This window comes from Oryx dammah, unplaced genomic scaffold (genome assembly GCF_014754425.2).
Source record: "Oryx dammah isolate SB20612 unplaced genomic scaffold, SCBI_Odam_1.1 HiC_scaffold_16, whole genome shotgun sequence".
In the NCBI taxonomy this organism is placed as follows: Eukaryota; Metazoa; Chordata; class Mammalia; order Artiodactyla; family Bovidae; genus Oryx; species Oryx dammah.
This window is the reverse complement of record NW_024070200.1, coordinates 55,370,093-55,394,891: the sequence shown is the minus strand read 5'-3', so window position 1 is coordinate 55,394,891 and position 24,799 is coordinate 55,370,093. Positions and strand designations below refer to the sequence as shown.

Here is a 24,799-nt window from a genome sequence, read left to right as displayed (position 1 = left end):
ACAGTGTCAAAAAGAGTTGGACACAACTGAAGCAACTTAGTATGCACGTATAGATAATCAAGTATATACTATTATGTCTGAGCCACTTTGTTGTATGCCAAAAACAAATACAACTTTGTAAATTAGCTACACTTCAATAAAATACAGTTTTAAAAAAATTCCAAGAATTTCTCCCATTTAGGATAGCTGGGTGGGGAGAGACAGGGTCTGATGGAAAGAGCTAGATTTAGAAGATAAATCAGGCTCTGCAGCAAGAAAGAATCACTTTTTAAATCTAGCCTACCCTGAACATAGGTGTCCTTTGAATCTAGTTGAATGTAATTTATAACCTGACAAATATACTGGAACAAAGGGGTTTTGTTCATTCAAGATAAATGGCCAGAGAGAAGGGCTAACAGAATCTCATAGAAGGCACTGGATTTGGTAGAGAAAGATACTAAGTATTCATTAAAGATTTATCAGTTAATTTATTATCTGTTAGAAAGGACCTATCTGACCAAATGAATCTTACCTCACAGTCTGATCCTTTCGGTCAAATATCAAATAGGGAAGAAGTAAAAATAAAATCAATGTCCCTTTTGAATTTTAACCTAAATATTTTATATTTTGTTTAATTCTCCTTGTTCTAATTATTTCCTTGATATTGTGGCAGATATTATATGTCATCCACTTAAGACATATCCAAATTCCCCTTTTCTAGAAGTTATAAAGCAAAATCTTTAACTTCCAGCCTCTTTTGCAGTAAGGATGATCAGTAACCTGGATATTGCCAACAAAATTCAAGGAGACATTCCTTGGCAGCAGGGAAGAGAGAGGAGGGCTTTGCTATTTTCTTTTCTGTTTGTATAAACTTTTTATTTTGTATTGGAGTATAGCCGATTAACAACAATGTGATATTAACAGTTTCAGTGATATTGAAAGATTCTTTACCACCAAGCCACCAGGGAAGCCCTTTCTCATCTATAAGATAGGAAAAATACCTACCCCACTGAACTACCTAGAAGTTGGAGAGAATTCTCCACATGAAAATGACCATATTCACGTTAATATATGATATTTTTTCTGTTTTCTTAACTCTGATTTTTGAAGTACTATCGACCCTATTTTTCAAGTCATCTAAGGAAATATGTAAGAAATGTTTTAACAGGTAAATATCATTTTTTATAAATGCAGTTTGTTAGTGACCAAGAATTCAGCAAAGTCCTCTCAATTACTCTTTTCATATTATTTAGTCAATTTTCACTTTCATGCATTGGAGAAGGAAATGGCAACCCACTCCAGTGTTCTTGCCTGGAGAATCCAAGGGACAGCAGAGCCTGGTGGGCTGCCATCTATGGGGTTGGACACAACTGAAGCGACTTAGCAGCAGCAGCACAAGAAAAAAATTTAGCATTGCTCAAAATGTCCCATTTGTATGATTTAGGATTCATGGTCAATATGAAAATATGTTTATGATGATAAAACATATTTATGTGATAAACTTCCCATGTCTTCAATTCTTAATCTTTTCACTGAACTGAAACCCCAAGTCTTTCCTCCAGTGCTACAAAGACAGAAGTGATACATCCAAAAGCCCAAATGTACCCCCATGTAATTTCCTTCTAGAAATTTCTAAGCCATTCTGGAGGGAAAAAAAATTGAAACAGCATGGAGTTCTCAAGACTGCTCTCAACACTCATTTCCTAACAAAGGTGTCAGGAAGCCAAATGAAGTTGCCAGAGAGTGTGTTGGGAGTGTGAACAGTGTGAGAGAAGGCAGACAGGCAGATTAAAATATAATCCTAATGATTTAACTCAAAGACTGTATTTGGGTGAGCTTTTAAATTATCGCCAGTTATGAACAAAGCAGAACCCAAAGCAGTTTATCTATGTTTGTGTGTGTGTGTGCTAAAGTAATATACCCAGGGATTTTCTTTTTGATTGCAGAGAGATCAAACTTAGTACAAGTCATGGGTAATTCTAGCATTTTCCAATACACAGGATATTTTCCTGCCTCCCACACAATGTCTGAAGTCGATACACCACAGGTAGAAATGGCCCTAGCATGCAGTAGGTATCATTAGTGTTGGAAAGTACCGGCTACCTCTCTGAATGCAGTATTTCAAAGCAACAACTTCAAACCATGCAATCTAAAGTTTCCAGCGCTGCTTTGAAGTTACTTTCTATTTGTTGTTATCGCTGAAGCAGAAAGCCTGCAATAAATCATTTTTGCTATTTATCTGACTTCTGTTCAGGAGAGAAAATATGTACAATCAATGACTTTGAACACCACAGTGTTGGTATTCCAGGTGAAGTCTCTTTGATACACCTCGAGCAAGTGAGGAAGAGAATGCAATAAAGAGTATAAATAAACCCGAGTCTTCATTGACCGGCTTGTTCAGACAGCACAGGGCATGGCCCACCTCCCTGGGGATGATGGCCCACAGCACAGGGCTCGTGTCCTCTGAGGGTTCTCTAACCTCCTAAAGAACCACCATACTGTGCAGTGTTTTCTCTGGACTAAAAACCTTTTCCTGCACCTTAAGTCACAAAAGCCTTAGAGAAAAAGACGCAGACCCCAAACCCCTTGCAATTCCTCCCTCACAAGAAAAGGCTCTCTTCATGAAGGCATTTTGAAGAAGGGAGACAACAGGGTTGGTCATCAACACCCCCTGCCCACCCTTATGGTAACCCTGCTCATCCCACGTAAGGAGTGGGGATGATGGCTGGGGGTCCAAAGGCCATAGACTCAGTACTGACTCTGCCACTCGTTTCCTTTGGGTTTTTCCTAAAGTTACTTCCTCTCTCTGAGGCGCGGTGTCATTCTAATCAAATTCAAACTAATCATAAACGGGATCATAATAGCAATAATGCCCTGTGTCATCATATGTGTCAGTCCATGCCCAAGGCACTTTTTGGAAGCATTTCCAAAGCAATGCTAAGAAGGAAGTGTTACTGTTGCTGCTCGCAGATGTGGGAATGAAGGCTCAAAAGGACAGAACAATTTGTCCGTGTCGTATGTGCAGTATGTCTGGGAAAAGGGTTCAAATCCCCTATGTCTCTCGAATTTATAGTCTCTCCAAGAATAACATTCCCCTTCCAGAAAATGTATTCCTCTGCCTTCTCCCACCTCCGCCTTCTCCCGGGGAATCATGAGAATCACAGCAGAGAAAGTATGAAAGTACCTTAAATGCACAATGTGAGGGTAACACAGCAGTGTAGGATGTCTTTCACATCACATTGTAGGGAAGAGGAGGAAGGGAGAGAAGGAGAGAGGGAGGGAGGGAATGAGACATTCCTTTAGATAAAGAGAGGTGTGTGTGTGTGTGTGTGTGTGTGTGTGTGTGTGTGTGTGAGTCTGCACGCTAAGTTGCTTTAGTCATGTCTGATTCTTTTCAACCCCCTGGACTGTAACCTGCCAGACTCCTCTGTCCATGGGATTCTCGAATACTGGCCTGGGTTGCCATGCCCTCCTCCTGGATCTTTCTGACCCGGGGATCACACCCGTGTCTCTTCTGTGTCCTGCATTAGCAGGTGGGTTCTTTACCGCTAGTGCCACCTGGGAAGCCCAGATAAAGAGAGATACAAATAAGCAAAGGTAACTCAGGCCGGATTGTCCTTGATTCCAAGGATGAGTAAATAATCACAGCCATGGATTTACTGAGGGATGATTTATGAGCCTAGAATCAAAAATCTTGGAAGAGGAGAGAAATTCAAAGAGACAGTTGTGGAGAGGAGCTGCAGGGCGCTGCTGTGGCAGTTTCCATGCAGTGTCCCATAGGTAACCTCACAGGAGCCCCCGGGGGCTTACTGGAGAATACTGTTTTCTGCATCCCCATGATAGGATTCCATAATTGTAGCGAGCCAGTGCCAGAAGGGAAACCCTTCTTTCGTGCAAAATTGGCCGTGACTCACGCCCAGAAGGAAAACTTACCAACCGCGATAATTGACCTGTGGCTTCTGTTCCAAGGAAGAATGTGGTCTTCAGGAGCCAAATTACAGGGTAATAGTCTTCCCCAGCCATAAACATCCAGTCAACGGCTCATTATGAGGGCTTTTCCCATTTCTGGAAGAGAGCTGTTACAAGTCTTTAGTATTTAACTTGTTATCCAAGCCACTTTTTCTAGTGTGTTAGTTGCTCAGTCGTGTCCGAGTCTTTGCAATCCCATGGACTATAGCCTGTCAGGCTCCTCTGTCCGTAGAATTCTCTAGGCAGGAATACTGGAGTGGATTGCCATTTCCTTCTCCAAGGGATCTTCCCAACCCAGGGATCAAGCCCAGGTCTGAAGCTTTGAAGGCAGATTCTTTACCTTCTGGGCCACTAGGGGCTCTTAAAAAATCTACGCAATGGGGCAGTGGAGGAGGTTGGGTTCAGAGGCGCTCTATGGGAGGACTGACTGTGAAAAAATTCCTTTGTCATTACTGATGTCACGGCCCAGTTCCTGCTCTAGCTTTGGAATGCTGGTTTGCATGAATTGGCTACCAGTTTCTCATTTGCAGTTAAAACTTACAATCACCTAGTCACCCAAAAGAAGAGTTTTGTCTTGGAATTTGAGGTTAACCCCAGAAGTTATATAGACATACACATGTACGCGCACAACACACACATATACTTTGATTTCATTTGAAAGAGGTTTAAGAAAACACAAATTTCTTTAGGTTTTAAGAATTACTCATACTTTTTTGGCTGTGGGTTTTTTTATGTGAGTGTGTGTGTGTTTCTGTGCACACTTGTGTGTAATCATTTGTAGAAAGAGTAGCCAGCGCCGCTTGGCCATGGTGGCCCCATGTGAACGACATGTGAGAAATGAAAATATTTCCTGCCATACCAGTGGGCAAGAAACATCACAGTGGTTTCTGGCATCCAAAGGTGAATGAGGGCTCCCCAAAATGGAGCACAATGCCCGAGATCCAGCAAAGGCGACCAGCCCCACAAGGTGGCTGGGGAAACACAAGAAGCAGCCATCTGCCACTCCTTAAGGTGAACAAGGAAGAGAATTTGGCCCCAGATAGCTGAGGTGCATATGAAAGAAATGAATTCAGTGAGCCCAGAGGCTTGCATCTTCCCAAACATAGAATGCTAAACTTTTAGCTTAATAGCTGATTTTTCTTTCCTCACAATAATCTTTGATGTTCAGACTGCCTGTTCATTTGCTTTGTTGCAAACTTGTATATAATCTGACTCCCTCTCCCACCTCCTTGCAGCAGTTTTCTCAGAGCTACTGAGATGCTGTCTTCTGGGCTTGAGTCCTACACATTCCCACCAAATAAAATAACTCTCCACTTTCAGGTGGTGACTGTATTTTTTAGTCAACACACAGAACCAGAGAAGCTGCCTCAGTTCAGTTCAGTCGCTCAGTCATGTCCGATTCTTTGCGACCCCATGAATCGCAGCACGCCAGCCCTCCCTGTCCATCACCAACTCCCGAAATACACTCAAACTCACATCCATCGAGTCGGTGATGCCATCCAGCCATCTCATCCTCTGTCGTCCCCTTCTCCTCCTGCCCCCAATCCGTCCCAACATCAGAGTCTTTTCCAATGAGTCAACTCTTCGCATGAAGTGGACACAGTACTGGAGTTTCAGCTTTAACATCATTCCTTCCAAAGAATGCCCAGGACTGATCTCCTTTAGAATGGATTCGTTGGATCGCCTTGCAAGAGTCTTCTCCAACACCACAGTTCAAAAACATCAATTCTTCGGCGCTCAGCCTTCTTCACAGTCCAACTCTCACATCCATACATGATCACAGGAAAAACCATAGCCTTGACTAGACGGATCTCAGTCGGCAAAGTAGTGTCTCTGCTTTTCAATATGCTATCTAGGTTGGTCATAACTTTTCTTCCAAGGAGTAAGCGTCTTTTAATTTCATGGCTGCAATCACCATCTGCAGTGATTTTGGAGCCCCAAAAAATAAAGTCTGACACTGTTTCCACTGTTTCCCCATCTATTTCCCATGAAGTGATGGGACCAGATGCCATGATCTTCGTTTTCTGAATGTTGAGCTTTAAGTCAACTTTTTCACTCTCTTCTTTCACTTTCATCAAGAGGCTTTTTAGCTCCTCTTCACTTTCTGCCATAAGGGTGGTGTCATCTGCATATCTGAGGTTATTGATACTTCTCCCAGCAATCTTGATTCCAGCTTATGCTTCTTCCAGCCCAGAGTTTCTCATGATGTACTCTGCATATAAATTAAATAAGTAGAGTGACAATGTATAGCCTTGATATACTCCTTTTCCTACTTGGAACCAGTCTGTTGTTCCATGTCCAGTTCTAACTGTTGCTTCCTGACCTGCATATAGGTTTCTTAAGAGGCAAGTCAGGTGGTCTGGTATTCCCATCTCTTTAAGAATTTTCCACATTTTATTGTGATCCACAGAGTCGAAGACTTTGACATAGTCAATAAAGCAGAAATAGATGTTTTCTGGAACTCTCTTGCTTTGTCAATGATCCAGCGGATGTTGGCAATTTGGTCTCTGGTTCTTCTGCCTTTTCTAAAACCAGCTTGAACATCTGGAATTTCATGGTTCACATATTGCTGAAGCCTGGCTTGGAGAATTTTGAGCATTACTTTACTAACGTGTGAGATGAGTGCAATTGTTCAGTAGTTTGAGCATTCTTTGGCATTGCCTTCCTTTGGGATTGGAATGAAAACTGACCTTTTCCAGTCCTGTGGCCACTGCTGAGTTTTCCAAATTTGCTGGCATATTGAGTGCAGCACTTTCACAGCATCCTCTTTCAGGATTTGAAATAGCTCAACTGGAATTCCATCACCTCCACTAGCTTTGTTCATAGTGATGCTTTCTAAGGCCCACTTGACTTCACATTCCAGGATGTCTGGCTCTAGGTGAGTGATCACACCATCGTGATTATCTGGGTTGTGAAGATCTTTTTTGTACAGTTCTTCTGTGTATTGTTGCCACCTCTTCTTAATATCTTCTGCTTCTATTAGAGGCTGCCTGAATACCCACCAATGTCCAAGCCCAAGGCAGTTCTGAGAATCCCAGGAGCCAGAGATGTCAGCAACACTATCATTCTGTCATTCAAGTGTAGGAGCAGATAGAGGGGAATAAAACCAAGACAATACAATGCTGAAGTCCAAAATGCGAACTTCTTCAAATTAGAAAAAAAATATTGAGCCTCCTTGTCAAAAACTCAGCTAGTCCTGGCATGGAACAGCCTGTGAGAGCAAAGGTGGAGGCGAGTAAGAGGATCCAACATGGAGGTCAGCTCCTCTCCATTGTTTTGTTGTATCATTGAAATCATGTTTTTGTTTGGGGACTGATGTTTCTCTGAAAATGTGAGTCAAGTCTATGCTGAGCCTACACTCTAAGATTTATTACCCTTTATGCAAACTTAAGCAAGTAGGCATGCAATAGGAACTCCAAAAGGTCAGAGTAGAGAGAAGGGAGAGAAAGACAATATTTGGAAAGAAAACTTTTGAGAGTTTTTCTCAATTGGAGAAAGCCATGGATCCTTACATTGAAAAAGCATTTCTTTCTTCATAAAGTAGCTATTCTGTTCTAGAATTTCGTAAATGGAATCTAACCATATGAATTGTTTTGTGTCTGGCTTCTTTTACTTGGCATATTGTTCTTGAGATTCCTCTGTGTTGGTCTGCATATCACAAAGTAGTTTTCATTTATTGATTATGCCACATTTTTGCCTGTTCTCCTGTGGGTAGTATTTTGGTTGTTTCCATTTGAGCACTATTAAGAAAGATGCTTATCTGAATATTCTTGTACAAGGCTTTTTATGGACATCCATCTTTATTTCTCTTGGAAAATAACTTGATTATAGTATAGGTATACATTAAATTTGGTAATAAATTACCAAACAGTATTACAAAGTGTATTTTGTCCCATTTTGAAGTCCCATTGGCGGTACCCAAGAGTTCTAGTGGCTCCACTTCCTCACTGACAGCTTGATATTATCAGCCGTTTTAATTTTAACCTTTCTAGTGGGTATGCAGTGCTGTACCACAGTGTGGAGGGGTGAGATAGGATTGACATACAATTACATATTAGTTTCAAGTGTATAACATAAATGATTAGGTATTGACAAGTGGTCCCCACAATAAGGGTTTCCCTCAATAGCTCAGTTGATAAAGAATCTGCCTGCAATGCAAAAGACCCCAGTTCAATTCCTGGGTTGGGAAGATCCCCTGGAGAAGGGATTGGCTACCCACTCCAGTATTCTTTGGCTTCCATAGTGGCTGTGCTGGTAAAGAATACACCTGCAACACAGGAGACCTGGGTTCGATCCCTGGATTGGGAAGATCCCCTAGAGAAGGGAAAGACTAACCACCCCAGTGTTCTGGCCTGGAGAATTCCATGGACTGTATAGTTCATGGGGTTGCAAAGAGTTGGACATGACTGAGTGACTTTCACTTTCACTTCACAACAATAAACCTAATTAACATTGATCACCACATATAGTAACAAACTTGTGTGTGCACGTGTGTGTGTGTGTTTGATGAGAACTATTAAGATGTACTTTCAAATATACAATATGGTATTATTAACTACAGTGACCATGCTAACTCTATTTACATTATATCCCAATATATTTACTTTATAACTTGAAGCTTGTACTTTTTGACACCCTTTTCCCACTTTGCACCCTCCCACAGAACCCCAACCTTGCCCCTGTAAACCTTAAAGGGTTTTAAATTGCAGTTCCCTGAGGATTAGGGCTTCCCAGATAGTACAGTGGTAAAGAATTGGCCTGGCAATGCAGGAGACACAAGTTTTATCCCTGGGATGGGAAAACCCCTTCGAGAAGGAAATGGCAACCCACTCCAGTATTCTTGCCTAGCAAATCCCATGGACAGAGGAGCCTGGTGGGTTATAGGCGATAGGAGTGCAAATAATCAGGCATGACTGAGCGACTAACACATATGTTGTGAGGTAGAATCCAAACCTTTTTTCTTTTCCACATGGAGATCCAGCTATTCCTGCATCATGTCTTAAAAAGAATTTCGTTTTCCTCAGTAAATAGCTCTGATATAGTGCCTTTGTCAAAAATCAACTGACTGTATAAGTTTGGGTCTATTTCTGGCCTTTTTATTCTTCCATAGATATGTCAGTTCTACAGTCTTGATGTCTGGTGCTTATAATAAGTTTTGAAGCAAGGTAGTGTAAATCCTTCAACATTGTTCTCTTTCAAAACTGTTTTGGTTATTATAGGTTCTTTGACTTTCATATACATTTTAGAATGAGGTTGTAAATTTCACACATTTTTTCAATGTGTGAAATCCTATAATAAGCTTAGAAAGAATTGACATTTTTATAGCATTGAATATTCTTTTTTTCTTAATACATTCTAAAAATAAATAAATAAAGAATAAATAAAACACCCGGACTAGTGGTGAAACATTTCCCAGTTTTTAGTGGGAATTTTATTACCTGTTCAAAAACTCACTTCATGAAAGCAAGGATTTTGCATTAAAATGAACCAGTTAGAACTCATTGCCAAGAAACTTTAAAATAAATATCTTAGGATTTTCTCTCTGGACTCATGCCTTAACCTGTCCTTTTCACTTAAGAAATATTTATTGAGTGCTTGCTATGTGTCAAGCGTTACTCTGGGCCCAGAAAATATCACTGTGACCAAAACAAGCAAAAATCCCTGCCTTCATGGAGCTCACATTTTTTAGTGAGTACTGTCCAACATCTTCATGCTTAAGTTTCTTGTGTTAGTACAAGATCATGTGCCCAATGCACAATGAGGCCAAACAAAATGAAACATCTGAGTTTGGAGCAGAGAAAGGTTTATTGCAGGGCTATGCAAGGAGAATGGTGGCTCATGCACTTAAAAAGCCCCAGGCTTGTTTTTTAATTGAAGGATAATTGCTTTACAGAATTTTGTTGTTTTCTGTCAAAACTCAACATGAATCAACCATAGGTAGAATCTGAAAACCAATACAAATGAATCTATATACAAAACAGAATCAGACTCTCAGATATAGTAAGCAAACATGGTTATGTCAGAAGAATATGTAATTTCCTCAGTTCTGTCTCACCGCAGCAAAAATTTGAAGTGATGGACAGACCATGTTACAGCTCCATATTACAGCTCAGGTTTATTTGGCAAGCAAAGGAAAATACATCCTCGAGGTGTGAGGGCAGGCTGACCCAAAAGACGCGAAGAGAAGAGAAGCCCCCCGGCTCAATTTTGGCATCTCTTTTTATAGGGTTTTTTTTTACCCCGCTGAGCCTGCCCTGTGTAAACTGGGCTAGCCAGGAGGGTGTTTGTTTTACCTGAGGCTCTCACTCCGGTTCTGGACCTTCCTTTGTTCTATTTTCACAGGCTTTTCCCTTCTTTGTCTTTTAGCTATAACCATTCTGGACTCCTTTTTCCTATTTTAACTACTTAACAATTACAACAGGGGAAAAGGAAGTGGGGCCAGGATAAATTAGGAGTACAAGATTAACAGGTACAAACTACTACGCATAAAATAGACAAGAAACAAGGATTTTAAGGGGACGACAGAGGATGAGATGGCTGGATGGCATCACCGACTCAATGGATGTGAATTTGAATGAACTCCGGGAGTTGGTGATGGACAGGGAGGCCTGGTGTGCTGCAATTCATGGGGTCGCAAAGAGTCGGACAAGACTGAGCGACTGAACTGAACTGAACTGAACTGAACAGGGAACTATATTCAATATCTTCTAACCTATAATGGAAAATATTGTGAAAAAAAATCTATACGTAACTGAATCACGTTGCTGTACACCTGAAACTAACACAATATTGTAAATCAACCATACTTCCAAAAAATGTTTTAGTGCGGCGGGGAAAAAGCCTCAGGCTTTTGCAAAGCACTTTTAAAAGCCTGGGTGAGGAGGAGCAGCAGGAGGTGGTCCACAGGATCTGTGATCAGCTAGTGCAGGATTCTCTGATAGGCTGATGGTGAGGTAACAGGAGGGTGTCACAGGGGTTAGCATCATCAGTCCTTAGGCTCCAGGAGGCCTGGGGCAATGTGTTCATGGTCATCAAGTAGTTAACATCTTCCATTTGGTGAGAGATTTTCATATCTGCAAAACAACTCAGGAAATGTGCGTCGAACACTGTTATCTAGGTACTTCAGAGAGAAGCTAAAGCAGAGACTATCCCCAAAGACCCCATGGGGTCCTGCTAGGTTACATTTGGCAAAGGTCTCAAACAAATCTTTATTATTCCAAATACTGTCCAAACTTAAATATTGTATTTGTGAACAGGTAAAATGTAAGCCTGAAAATAAACCCTGTGTATTTAAGATTCTCAAAGACATTCCCTTAAGATTTTAGAATAGGAAAGATTTTGACCTTGATCCCTGTAGAAGAGCAAAGCTCTAGTTCAAGAAAGGATGGAAGTAATTTCCAGAAACCATTGACATTGGCTCTTTTGCTGTTTTCATGTCAAAAAGACATATTTATTGCGGTTATTTGCATATAAACACTGCTTTTTGCTACCAGACAATTCCTGCTCTGACAACTATGTTTGGTATTCTATACAGATTAAAAGGAATATAAAAGAGAAAGGAGCTCTTCACCAGAGTACTAATCAAAAGAGAAACTAAGCAAGGGAGGGGGGAAAGACAGAGAAGGGTGGATGCAAGGCCAAGAGAATAAATTATCAGCAAGAATCAGAACTATTCTGACTCCAGATACTTTTCAGATACAAGTCTTCTGACTGAATCACATATATAGTTCTCAAACCCTCATATACCAATTTGTCTTCCTTCTTTTCCTCAGAGAATGGTGTTCTGTTTATTAGCCAAGTATTGGGTTGGCCATAATATTTATTCAGGTTTTTCCATAAGATGTTACAGAAAAAACCCAAACAAACTTTTTGGCCAACCCAGTAAAAAATAACTATTTAGTCATTGTTTATTCATTTCATTTATTTATTATTTATTCGTACTCATCTGATCTTCAAACTTTTGAAGAAAGACGTTTTCCTTACAAATATATTTATTCTTTTCTGACAGAGAGAGGGTAGCAGGGAAAATGGAATACAAAGGAAAGACCATTTGGGGGAAAAACAACCACATATGCTTGTATATCTCTCCACCTAATAGACTGACTATCCAAGCAATCTATTTATGCTTTTGGAAATGAAGAAAACAGGTACAGCTATGCATATATGTAAATTTTCCATAAAAAAATCTACTGATGGCCAGATACTTATCACCTAGAGAGGATATGATTGCTCAAATCTTAATTTTAGAGCAAGAAATAGATATGCTTTAGATGGTAAATAGCAATCCATTTCTAATAAATTGACTTTAAACTCACTAATTTTAATGAAACTGTTCAAGCTGATTGATTTAGAAATATAATGTACTTGGGCTCCAGTTTTTAATAATTAATTGCTCATTGCAAGGAATTGCTTTTGGGTCATCCCATCCCATCTTGGCCATCACCTCATTACTGCTGGGCTCCTCACATCAATTCCTTATTCATTCCACATGCAGAAATTAATGAACAACTCAGAACATCTTTTATTTTCTTTGGGGGAAATAGTTACTTTGGCAGGAAATGGGTGTGAGCAAATGGAACACCAGTCTAGAGCAAAGTAGTCCTTTTCTGTGTGGGATAAAAGACAGAGATGAATCATGACATGTCTTGGACTGGAACGTCTAGAGTCAGGCAGCCTCCCAAGGGCCCAGAGGGAGGAAATTGGTGACCCTTCCCCTATTCCAAAATGTAGAGGCTGGAGAAGATGATTAGACCAGAAGTAGAATCTGGAGCATCTTGTGAGCTTGATGGGAGCTTTCAGTACTGCTTGGATGTACACCAGTATTTAATTCTGTGACACAATGATCCAGGATCTATTTTGGTATAATGACAAAGGCAGCACATAGTTACATAAAACCCCTTGAGTGCCAGGGGTGACGAAGCACATGGCAAGGCAAGCCAAATACATGTTTCTGAGAAAATGTCTGTCTCTATCTCTAGCTCCACCAGAAAACCAAGGCAGAAGGTAGAAACACACCCAGAACACTGTGAGCTACAAAATCAGCAGTTAGGATTCTTGGAAAAGAAACAAAAACTCGTGATCTAGTCCAACCTTCCCATTCTGCAAGTTTGTTGAACAAAGGAGGCATAAAAGAGGGAAGAGACCTGCTTAGTATCAAACTAAGTCCATGGAAAATTATATTTACAACAATGCATTACCTGAGGTGTGATGCTCTTTCCCAATATTCTATGTATTTATGAAAAGCTCATAAATACATATATAAAAGTGTACATAAAGTTATTGAGGCTGAATCTGCATTTTGTGAAATGTACATATTGAAAGTGCACAAGTGAATGATTTTTAGTATATTCATATATTCACAGCATTGTGCAACTGCTACAATACATTTTAGAATATTATCATCACCTCAAAAGGAAGTCCCATACCCATTCATAGTCACTTCCAAGAACCCCTCCCCCATACAACACCTGGGCGACTATAATAGTCTACTATTAATCATCTACTTTCCTGCTTTATAGATTTACTTAGTCTTGTCATTGTCATTCAGCCACTCAGTTGTGTCCGACTTTGTGCCACCCCATCGACTGCAGCATGCCAGGCTTCCCTGTCCTTCATCAACTCCTGGAGCTTGCTCAGACTCATGCCCATCAAGTCGGTGATGCCATCCAATCATCTCATCCTCTGTCATCCCCTTCTCCTCCTGCCTTCAATCTTTCCCAACATCGGGGTCTTTTCTAACGTGTCAGCTCTTCGCATCAGGTGGCCAAAGTATTGGAGTTTCAACTTCAGCATCAGTCCTTCCAATAAATATTCAGGGTTGATTTCCTTTAGGATTGACTGGTTTGATCTCCTTGCAGTCCAAGGGACTCTCAAGAGTCTTCTCCATCACCACAGTTCAAAAGCAGCAATTCTGCGCTTCAGCCTTCTTTATGGTCCAATTCTCACATTCATACACAACTATTGGAAAAACCATAGCTTTGACTAGACAGACCTTTGTTGGTAAAGTAATGTCTCTGTTTTTTAACATGCTGTCTAAGTTTGTCATAACTTTTCTTCCAAGTAAAAAGCATCTTTTAATTTCATGGCTGCAGTCACTATATGCAGTGATTTTGGAACCCAAGAAAATAAACTCTATCACTGTTTCCATTGTTTCCCCACCTATTTGCCATGAAGTGATGGGACCAGATGCCATGATCTAAGTTTTTCGAATGTTGAGTTTTAAGCCAGCTTTTTCACTCTCCTCTTTCACCTTTATTAGAGACTCTTTCATATATATGAAATCATAGAACAGTTGATTTTTGTGACTGGCTTTTCTCACTTAACATGTTATCAAGTTTCATCCATGTTGCGGCATGTACTTCATTTCTTCTTACAGCTGAATAATATTCCATTGTATGGATATAGTATACTTTGTTTTTCCATTCATCATTTGATAAACATTTTAGGTGTTTCTTCTCTTTTGTTCTCACAAATAATATTTCTAAGAACATTGTGTTAAAGATTTTACATCTTTTTGTTTCTCTTGAGTGTAATACTTAAAAATTAAATTCTGAATCAAATGTTGTTTAACCAGACTTTCTTTAGCCAGTCTTCCTCTCAAAAAGGCTGCATCATTTTACATTCCCACTCAGAAACTATGAGGGTACTAATTTCTCCAATCTTTTCCAAATCTTGTTAATGTCTGTTTTGCTATTACTATCATAGTGGCTGTGAGGTGATGTTTCAGGGTGGTTTTGACTTTTATTTCCCTAATGGATAATGACATCAGCTTATTTTCATGTACTTATTGGCCATTTTAATATTTTGAGGGGAGAAATATCTATTCAGATTCTCTGCCTATTTTTAATTGGGTTATTTGTTGTTGTTTTTTTAATTTCTGAGTTGTAAAATTTCTTTATATATTCCAGATACTAGACCCTTATCAGATATATTATTTGCAAATATTTTCTCCCAATCTATAGATTATCTTTCCACTTTCTTGATAGTGCCCTTTGATGCCTAAAGGTTTAAATTTTAATCAAGTACAATTTATCTATTTTTTGTTGTTCTTATTGTTTATACTTTGAGGATCATATCTAAGAAATCATTGCTTCAGTCAAGGTCATAAAGATTAACTCCTACGCTTTTGCTAAGATTTTAATAGAATTAGTTCATACATTTAGGTCTTTGATTAATTTTGAGTTAATATCTGTAAATGGTGGGATGTAAGAGTCCAACTTCATTCTTTAACATGTGTATACCCAATTGTCTAAATATCAGTTGTTGAAAAGTGTATTTATTCTTTCCCATTAGATGGTATTTGAATCCTGGTAAAAAAAACAATTGGTCATAGATGCATGGGCTTATCTTTGGAATTTCAATTCTATTTCATTGATCTATATGTCTATTCTATTGCCAGAACTGGCCTGTCTGATTACTGTAAATTTTGTACTAAGTTTTGGAAAAGGCTCAGGTATGAGTGAGCTCTCCAAGTTTTTCTTTTTCAAAATTGTCTTGATTATTCTGGGTCTTCTGAGTTTCCAAATAAACTTCCAAATCAACTTGTCAATTTCTGCAAAGAATCCAGCTGAGATTTTGCTACAGATCATGTTGAATTTGTAAACCATTAGCATTGGAAAATATATTATTAAGATAAAATAAAATAAATCCGTATTTTTTCAAGTCACTATCATCCCTTTCATATTTTACTGGGAAAGAATCTCAGAATTTAACCAAATGAAAAGGGAAATGGACTTAACAGTCATGGGACTCCCCATCTCTTCTTGGTCTCATGGTAGGTATTTTGAAGTAAGCTTTCCCTCATTGAATTCTCATGTTAATCCTATGAGAGACCGGTGGTATTACCTTCAGTTTTCCTAACAGGTATTAAGATTAAAACAAGCTAGGAAACCTGCTCAAATCTCCAGTCAACAAAAGAAGAAATCATATTTTCAAACCAGACTAACACTGTACTGAATATGCCAAAGCGCTTGAAGAGCCTCATGTTGCTTCTGAGAAAAGCTGTGTCATTCCTAAAAGTACCCTCATGACTTTCTATGACTGGGCTATGGAATTACTTTCTTTTTGGAAAAGAATACAAATCAACTTCTGAATTTTCTCAAGTGATTATCTGTTAAATGGTTGATGGATCTGGTTTCTAAAGTATGTTTTCAATTCAGTTCAGTTCAGTTCAGTTCAGTCTCTCAGTCATGTCTGACTCTTTGCCACTGTATGAACTGCAGCACACCAGGCCTCCCTGTCCATCACCATCTCCTGGAGTTTACCCAAACTCATGTCCATTGAGTCAGTACTGTCATCCAAGCATCTCATCCTCTGTCGCCCCCTTCTCCTCTTGCCCTCAATCTTTCCCAGCATCAGGGTCTTTTCAAATGAGTCAGCTCTTCGCATCAGGTGGCCAAAGTATTGGAGTTTCAGCTTTAGCATCAATCCTTCCAATGAACACCCATGACTGATCTCCTTTAGGATGGACAGGTTGGATCCCCTTGCAGTCCAAGGGACTCTCAAGAGTCTTCTCCAACACCACAGTTCAAAAGCATCAATTCTTCAGCACTCAACTTTCTTTATAGTCCAACTCTCACATCCATACATGTCTACTGGAAAAACCAAAGCCTTGACTAGACGGACCTTTGTTGACAAAGTAATGTCTCTGCTTTTGAATATACTATCTAGGTTGGTCATAACTTTTCTTCCAAGGAGTAAATGTCTTTTAATTTCATGGCTGCAATCACCATCTGCAGTTATTTTGGAGCCCCCCAAAATAAAGTCAGCCACTGTCCACTGTTTCCCCATCTATTTGCCATGAAGTGATGGGATTGGGTGCCATGATCTTTGTTTTCTGAATATTGAGCTTTAAGCCAACCTTTTCACCCTCCTCTTTAACTTTCATCAAGAGGCTCTTTAGTTCTTCTTCACTTTCTGCCATGAGGGTGGTGTCATTTGCATATCTGAGGTTATTGATATTTCTCCTGGCAATCTTGATTTCAGCTTGTGCTTCATCCAGACCAGCATTCCACATGATGAACTCTGCATATAAATTAAATAAGCAGGGTGACAATATTCAGCCTTGACGTACTCCTTTACCTATTTGGAACCAGTCTGTTGCTCCGTGTCTAGTTTTAACTGACCTATATACAGGTTTCTCAAGAACCACAGGTCAGGTGGTCTGGTATTCCCATCTCTTGAAGAATTTTCCGAAGTTTGTTGTGGTCCACACAGTCAAAGGCTTTGGCATAGTCAATAAAGCAGAAATAGATATTTTTCTGGAATTCTCTTGCTTTTTTGATGATCCAGCAATTGTTGACAATTTGATGTCTGGTTTCTCTGCCTTTTCTAAATCCAGCTTGAATATCTGGAAGTTCACGGTTCATGTACTGTTGAGACCTGGCTTGGAGAATTTTGAGCATTATTTTACGAGTGTGTGAGATGAGTGCAATTGCGGGGTGATCGGAGCATTCTTTGGCATTGCCTTTCTTGGGGATTGGAATGAAAACTGACCTTTTCCAGTCCTGTGGCCACTGCTGAGTTTTCCAAATTTGCTGGCATATTGAGTGCAGCACTTTCACAGCATAGTCTTTCAGGGTTTGAAACAGCTCAACTGGAATTCCATCACCTCCACTAGCTTTGTTCGTAGTGATGCTTTCTAAGGCCCACTTGATTTTGCATTCCAGGATGTCTGGCTCTAGGTGAGTGATCATACCATCGTGATTATCTGGGTTGTGAAGATCTTTTTTGTACAGTTCTTCTGTGTATTCTTGCCACCTCTTCTTAATATCTTCTGCTTCTGTTAGGTCCATACCATTTCTGTCCTTTATTGAACCCATCTTTGCATGAAATGTTCCCTTGGTATCTCTAATTTTCTTGAAGAGATCTCTAGTCTTTCCCATCCTATTGTTTTCCTCTATTTCTTTGCATTGATCGCTGAGGAAGGCTTTCTTATCTCTTCTTGCTATTCTTTGGAACTCTGCATTCAGATGGGTATATCTTTCCTGTTCTCCTTTGCTTTTTGCTTCTCTTCTTTTCACAGCTATTTGTAAGGCCTCCTCAGACAGCCACTTTGCTTTTTTGAATTTCTTTTTCTTGGGGATGGTCTTGATCCCTGTCTCCTGTACAATGTCTCCAACCTCCATCCATAGGTCATCAGGCACTCTGTCTATCAGATCTAATCCCTTAAATCTATTTCTCATTTCCACTGTATAATCATAAGGGATTTGATTTAGGTCATACCTGAATGGTCTAGTGGTTTTCCCCACTTTCTTCAATTTAGGTCTGAATTTGGCAATAAGGAGTTCATGATCTGAGCCATAGTCAGTTCCCAGTCTTGTTTTTGCTGACTGTATTGAGCTTCTCCATCTTTGGCTGCAAAGAATATACTCAATCTGATTTCCATGTTGACCATCTGGTGATGTCCACGTGTAGAGTCTTCTCTTGCGTTGTTGGCAGAGGGTGTTTGCTATGACCAGTGCATTCTCTTGGCAAAACTCTATTAGCCTTTGCCCTGCTTCATTCTGTACTCCAAGGCCAAATTTTCCTGTTACTCCAGGTGTTTCTTGACTTCCTACTTTTGCATTCCAGTCCCCTTTAGGTCTTCTTAGAACCATTCAGCTTCAGCTTCTTCAGCATTACTGGTCCGGGGCATAGACTTGGATTACTGTGATAGTGAATGGTTGGCCTAGGAAATGAACAGGGATCATTTTGTCATTTTTTGAGATTGCATCCAAGTACTGCATTTCAGACTCTTTTGTTGACTTTGATGGCTACTCCATTTCTTCTGAGGGATTCCTATCCACAATAATAGATATAATGGTCATCTGAGTTAAATTCAACCATTCCTGTCCATTTTAGTTCACTGATTCCTAGAATGTGGATGTTCACTCTTGCCATCTCCTGTTTGACCACTTCCAATTTGCCTTGATTCATGGACCTAACATTCCAGGTTCCTATGCAATGTTTTACGCTTTATCAATTACATGACCTTCAGGAACTCTTCAGAAAGTTCAAACATGAAAATTCACATTTTTCATTTGCATTTTGTGTTTGAAACTACCAGTGGTTGTTTCTGACAAGATTTTAAGCATTCTTGAAATTGGAAAGATTGATTATTCATCCCTCTAGGCTCTAAAAAAATCTATAATCTAGTATCTTAATAAAAATAGTACTAATAAAAATATTAAAATGCAAAAGTGTTACAGCAACAAGAGAGTTTAGAAGACAGTAGATAAAGCCTAATAAGTCAAGTCTCTCTGTTCCAGGATTTCTCATTTAAATTAAGGCTCATATGTATTCTGATCTTCCCTGATAGCTCAGTTGATAAAGAATCCTCCTGCAATGCAGGAGACCCTGGTTGATCCCTGGGTTGGCAAGACCCCCTGGAGAAGGGAAAGGCTAACCACTCCAGTATTCTGGCCTGGAGATTTCCATGGACTGTATGGTGCATAGGGTCGCAGAGTCAGAGACGACTGAGCAACTTTAACTTTCACTTTAACTTTAATATGTGTTCTAGAAGACCTATACACACAGTTTCTCAGATGTTAAATGCTTGTCAATGGGCTTCTCTTAGAACTATCATCTCATGGAACACAAGTTAGCCTCAGGAAATGCCACAAATGCCCTCTATTTCCTTAGATTGCTATCTATAGCAATAATTCCTCTGAGTAAAGTCAATGTTCACCACAACACTTCCTCCATCCCTACCACCACCATCACCACCTGGACTTTTAAATAGATACATATAACAAAAATTCATTTGAGAAAGTTTCTACATATTTAGAAAATTATATTTTAAAAGTCTATCTTTTATATTATCAAGTGTCTTTTATATATATATATATATATATATATATATATGAACCCAGATAATAAATTCTAACTGCAAGCCAATGATAAGAGAAGGACCATCTCTTCATGCAAAGGTGTATACTTCCTTTGATACTGAAAATTATATAGTACAACATATTTTTAATTTTTTCCCTAACCTCTGGGAATCTGTCTAAGGTAAGTATCTACCCACAGTGTATAGCATCTCCATTGTATACTGGTCACCAAAGTATTTGTTTTCTGGCTTTTTAAAATTGTATTTCTGCATCTATTTTTGCCTTAACTTATATGTTCTAATATGATGCATTCTGCTCAATTCTTCTTGAAATTGGGGCAAAGGGTATGATTGATTAATCAAGAACTAAATGGATAAATAATTTACATGAAAGTATAAATTTTCAACTTTTAAAAATTAACTTGTTAGATGAAAACTGCTGTATGTATTCTCAAAATTTGTGAATTATGGGATTGAGACTCTATGTATCAAAGCAAAGGTTCTAATGTATACATGAAAATTCATCTTGAAGAATTCGAGGTGGGGAGGGGTGAAGTTTTAAGACATACCCCAGAGCAGCTGATTCAATAATTCAATTACATAATCCCAGAGCAGTCGACTCAGATATACAGACTCACATGGCTATACATCTGCAGAAACTCATCACATGTATTAAGAAACTATGAACAAAGCGAAAACAAAACAAAAAATAAAACAAACATCCCCCAGGATCAACCAAACATCAACTCCCAAACAAAGTCACATGAAGTACCAAATTTCAGGCATGATTTGTGATTGCGTTTACTTGTCAGATGAGCAACTTAAAGTGCATTACAGAATGAGATGCAACTTACTTATTCAACAACAGTTAATGTCTCTCCAGAGCAAATGTCAAGACATGGGATAAGTAAATTAATTAGTAAGCAAACAAACAGGTTATCTATGGAACCAGTGCATGTTTGGCCTTGCTTCTCAAAATAAAGCTTAAAACTAGACTTTTTGAGAAATCCTAAATAGAAAGATTTATGAATACATGAAAGCAAATTTTGGTCTAAAGATTTTTGAAGTTCTCTTTCATGAGTGAATTATTTTTCAATCCTAATCTCAGGATTAGAGCCATTTTTAAGGCATTAATGCTGTACATAGTGTCAATAGAGAGGTAGAAATAGTCTTGAGAAATAACATTCATATTAATTTTTTTTTAATTCACAGGAGAAAGGATTCCTTGAAAGACCCAATTTTAAAGGTTTCTATTTTTATAAATGGTTGCTTTTGCACTACTCCACCATTATCAGTCCCAGTGCTAAAGCCCCTTGGAGTTCATGAAAGCATTTTTTTTTTAATGGAGCTTTGCAATGACTGAGAACCCACACTTACTTCCCAAAGAACTGACCCAAATCTTGTGCTGGGTAAGCATGCCTTGAAGACTGGCAGAATGAGGTTTCTGCTTTGCAGAGATTGGTCTGTTCTATAAGTGTTTAGCTAGGCTTTGTGAAGGAGCAAAGTAAGGGAGAGGGCAGTTTTAAAAACAAAAACTAAACCCTTTGAAAGATTACAGACATAGACAAGACCTTAGCAGTTATGATGGTCTTGATTATAAGGGACCAAGATATCAATAAACCACCTAGAATAGGCAAACACTATCTGAAGAAATATCAGAGATGACACCCAAAAGATTGAGGATTAACAAACAGGCTCGATCACAAGTCATCATGTCCTGTTTTGACTGTCCTTGGGAACTTTTGATTGGCAGCTCATGTTCAGAATGATCAGTGAGGGCAAGTGTTGTTTGGTTTTGCCCCAAGAAAGAAAGAGCAAAACCACGGCAACCACTGAGAGAGACCTCAGATTGCTCTTCAACACCTCCTGTCCTGGAGCCCATCAATCCCTGCTGCTTTAGCTACAGTCCTCCTCCAAGTCACTCCTTACTCCACATTCTGCTCTCAAGCATCTCTTCTTCAGCTACACTTATTTACAATGATGTTTCACTTTATTGTCTCCGTTTTCTCATCCCTTACTCATTCCTAGACCCCTTCAATCTGGATTCCATACTAGCTTCTCTGATGAAATGAGGCTTGCTGAGATCACGCATAACGTCATGTCTCTAAATCCAGACACCACATGCTGCTGCTGCCTCTGCTAAGTCGCTTCAGTCGTGTCCGACTCTGTGCGACCCCATAGATGGCAGCCCACCAGGCTCCCCGTCCCTGAGATTCTCCAGGCAAGAACACTGGAGTGGGTTGCCATTTCCTTCTCTAAGACATCACGTAGTCCTCCTCTTACTTGACCTCTCAGTAGCACTCAATACTGTTGACAATCATCTCCTTAAAATTTTCCCTTCCTTTGACATTCTTAACTCTTAGTTTTCCTCTTACCTATCTCTCACTCATTCACTGCCTCCTTTGTAAACGCCTCTAAATAGCATCAAAGGTTGGAGTTCCATGTGTTTTTGCTACATATATTCTGTCCTACCCTTGCCCAGACTTCAATTACCAACAACTACCATCAAAATTCCCATGATTCCTAAATTTAGATCTCTATCTAAACACTCTCTCCAAAGCTCCAAACCAACTACCAACTAAGGCATGCCCACCCAGCTATTTCAAAAGCACTTCTGAGTCAATATGTCTAATATTCAAGATTTTCCTCCATAAACCAGACTGTCCTCCTGTGTTCCTAGTCACTATCAACTGTTTCATTATACATACAGTTTCCACGTGAAACATGGGCATTATCCTTGCCACTTGCTGCTCCTTTATCCTTCGTATATAATCAAACATGACCAAAACCATTCCATTCTACCTCTGACAATTAGATCAGATTTTTCCAGGGACTCTTTTGCCACCATTGTCTCCTTGGCCCAAGCCAATGTCATCACTCATGTAGACTACCCTCCATAACATGTCTTATGTCTCCACTTCCCACTCTTGCCCACCCAACTCTCACTATTCAAAACAATACAAATGGAAAGTGAAAGTGAAGTCGCTCAGTCGTGTCCAACTCTTTGCGACCCCATGGACTGTAGCCTATCAGGCTCCTCTGTCCATGGGATTTTCCAGGCAAGAGTACTGGAGTGGGTTGCCATTTCCTTCTCCAGGGGACCTTCCTGACCCAGGAATTGAACCCGGGTCTCCTGCATTGCAGGCGGACGCTTTGCCATCTGAACCACCGGGAAGCCCCAATACAAATGGAAGAGTTCCTTAAATATGAATTTGAGGTCCATCCATGTCTCTGCAAATGGCACAATTTTGTTCCTGTTTATGGTTGAGTAATATTTCACTGTATATATGTACCATATCTTTTTATCCACTCTTCTATTGATGGACTTATTTTCCAAGCAGAAATAGAGACACAGACATAGAGAATGAATGTATGGATACCAAGAGGGGAAGGAGTATGGTATGATGAATTGGGGGATTGGGATTGATACATATACACTATTGCTACTATGTATAAAACAGATAACTAATGAGAACCTACTGTAGAGTGCAAGGATCTCTACTCAGTGCTGTGTGGTGACCTAAACGGGAAGGAAGTCCAAAGAAGAGGGGATATATGTATACATGTGGCTGGTTCACTTTGCCGTACAGCAGAAACTAACACAAAATTGTAAAGCAACTATACTCCAATTTAAAAAACAAACAAACAAACATGAATTTAATCATGTAACTTCCCTGCTTAAGGCACTGGTTTCTCATTGTTCTTAAAATTCTCAACATAATTTCTAAGGTTCTATGTGATTATTTAATACATGAAATATCATCTTTGAAGATATTAGGTTATAATGTCAATATGTCAGGCAAAAAAAAATTTATATAATAAAATTAGCCTTATAAAAATATTAGTTCAGTAATTTTTATATATATGACAGGTATTAATCTGTTTGCATGCATTCAAATATGCATGTATATTTTATTTGCCATACAAATAGAAAGTGTAATTGTCTATTTCTATATAATATATATAATTATATATTATATATAATTTAATTATATAATGATTACAATAGAGAAAGTACTAATTCAACTAAAGTACAGCATAATAGTTAATACCAATAGTGCTGGAGTCTGATTATCTAGTTCAAAACCTCATGCTACCACTTAGAAACTGTGTTACGAGGGCCAGATATTTCACCTTTCTAAGCCTCTGTAAGGGGCTTCTCTGATGGCTCAGCAGGTAAAGAATCCATCTGCAGTGCAGGAGACACAGGGGACATGGTTCAATCCCTGGGTCAGGAAGATCCCCTTCCTGGAGGAGGGCATGGCAACTGACCCCAGTATTCTTGCTAGGAAAGCCCATGGACAGAGGAACCCAGCAGGCTACAGTCCATGGGGTCGCAAAGAGTTGGACATGACTGAACACAAGCCTCTGTGAAATGAAAGCAATAATAAAAAGTACCTAACGCAGAGGCTTTATTTTTAGTTTTCCATGCTAAAATTATGCAAATATAAAATAGCCCTAAATTCATGAGTGAGGTACACTTGCATGCACTCACAGTAGCTAGAAAATCAGACCTTCCACCATCAACATAAATTCACCTCATTTATTGTGAAAATGAAACTGTCTTTAACAAATACCATGATCCCTTTATAGAGCATAATTCTGACTTTCACCTGTCATCCTGGCAAAACTGTTGACAGTGATTCTTCCCGCTCTCAAAAGTTTGCATGATAACTTATTTGATTACTCAGCCTTCACAGATCTTAGATATCAGTCTCCTCTTTTCTTTTCTAAACAAATGCCATGACTGCTTTTGTTTTCAAATGTCTATGGGACATTTTTTTCAAATAGGTATGCATGTTTTATTTTTCCAAATGTGTGCTCTCCATTCTTACTCTCAAATAGCCCTTTAAGGTTTTTTAAAACTTGTGAATACCAGGTCTCAACTCCCCACTCCCCATCTCCATGTAACATAAGAAATTCCTAAAAGGAGTGTAGGTATTGATACTGAGAGGGAGAGAGGTGTGTACTCATGTATAAAAGAAAACTGTGAAACCAATTTTCCAGTAACTGGGGTGTGCATGAGTTCAACTTCTAGCTGAT

The 24,799-nt window shown here is 39.3% G+C and overlaps 1 long non-coding RNA gene across 1 annotated transcript; it reads left to right on the top strand.

Moving 5' to 3' along the window:
- Positions 1–895: 895 nt before the first annotated feature.
- Positions 896–23,342, top strand: LOC120875233. The gene is made up of 3 exons (XR_005723876.1): positions 896–908; positions 3,293–3,298; positions 23,242–23,342. It is a non-coding gene; the product is annotated as an uncharacterized LOC120875233 (long non-coding RNA).
- Positions 23,343–24,799: the final 1,457 nt, after the last annotated feature.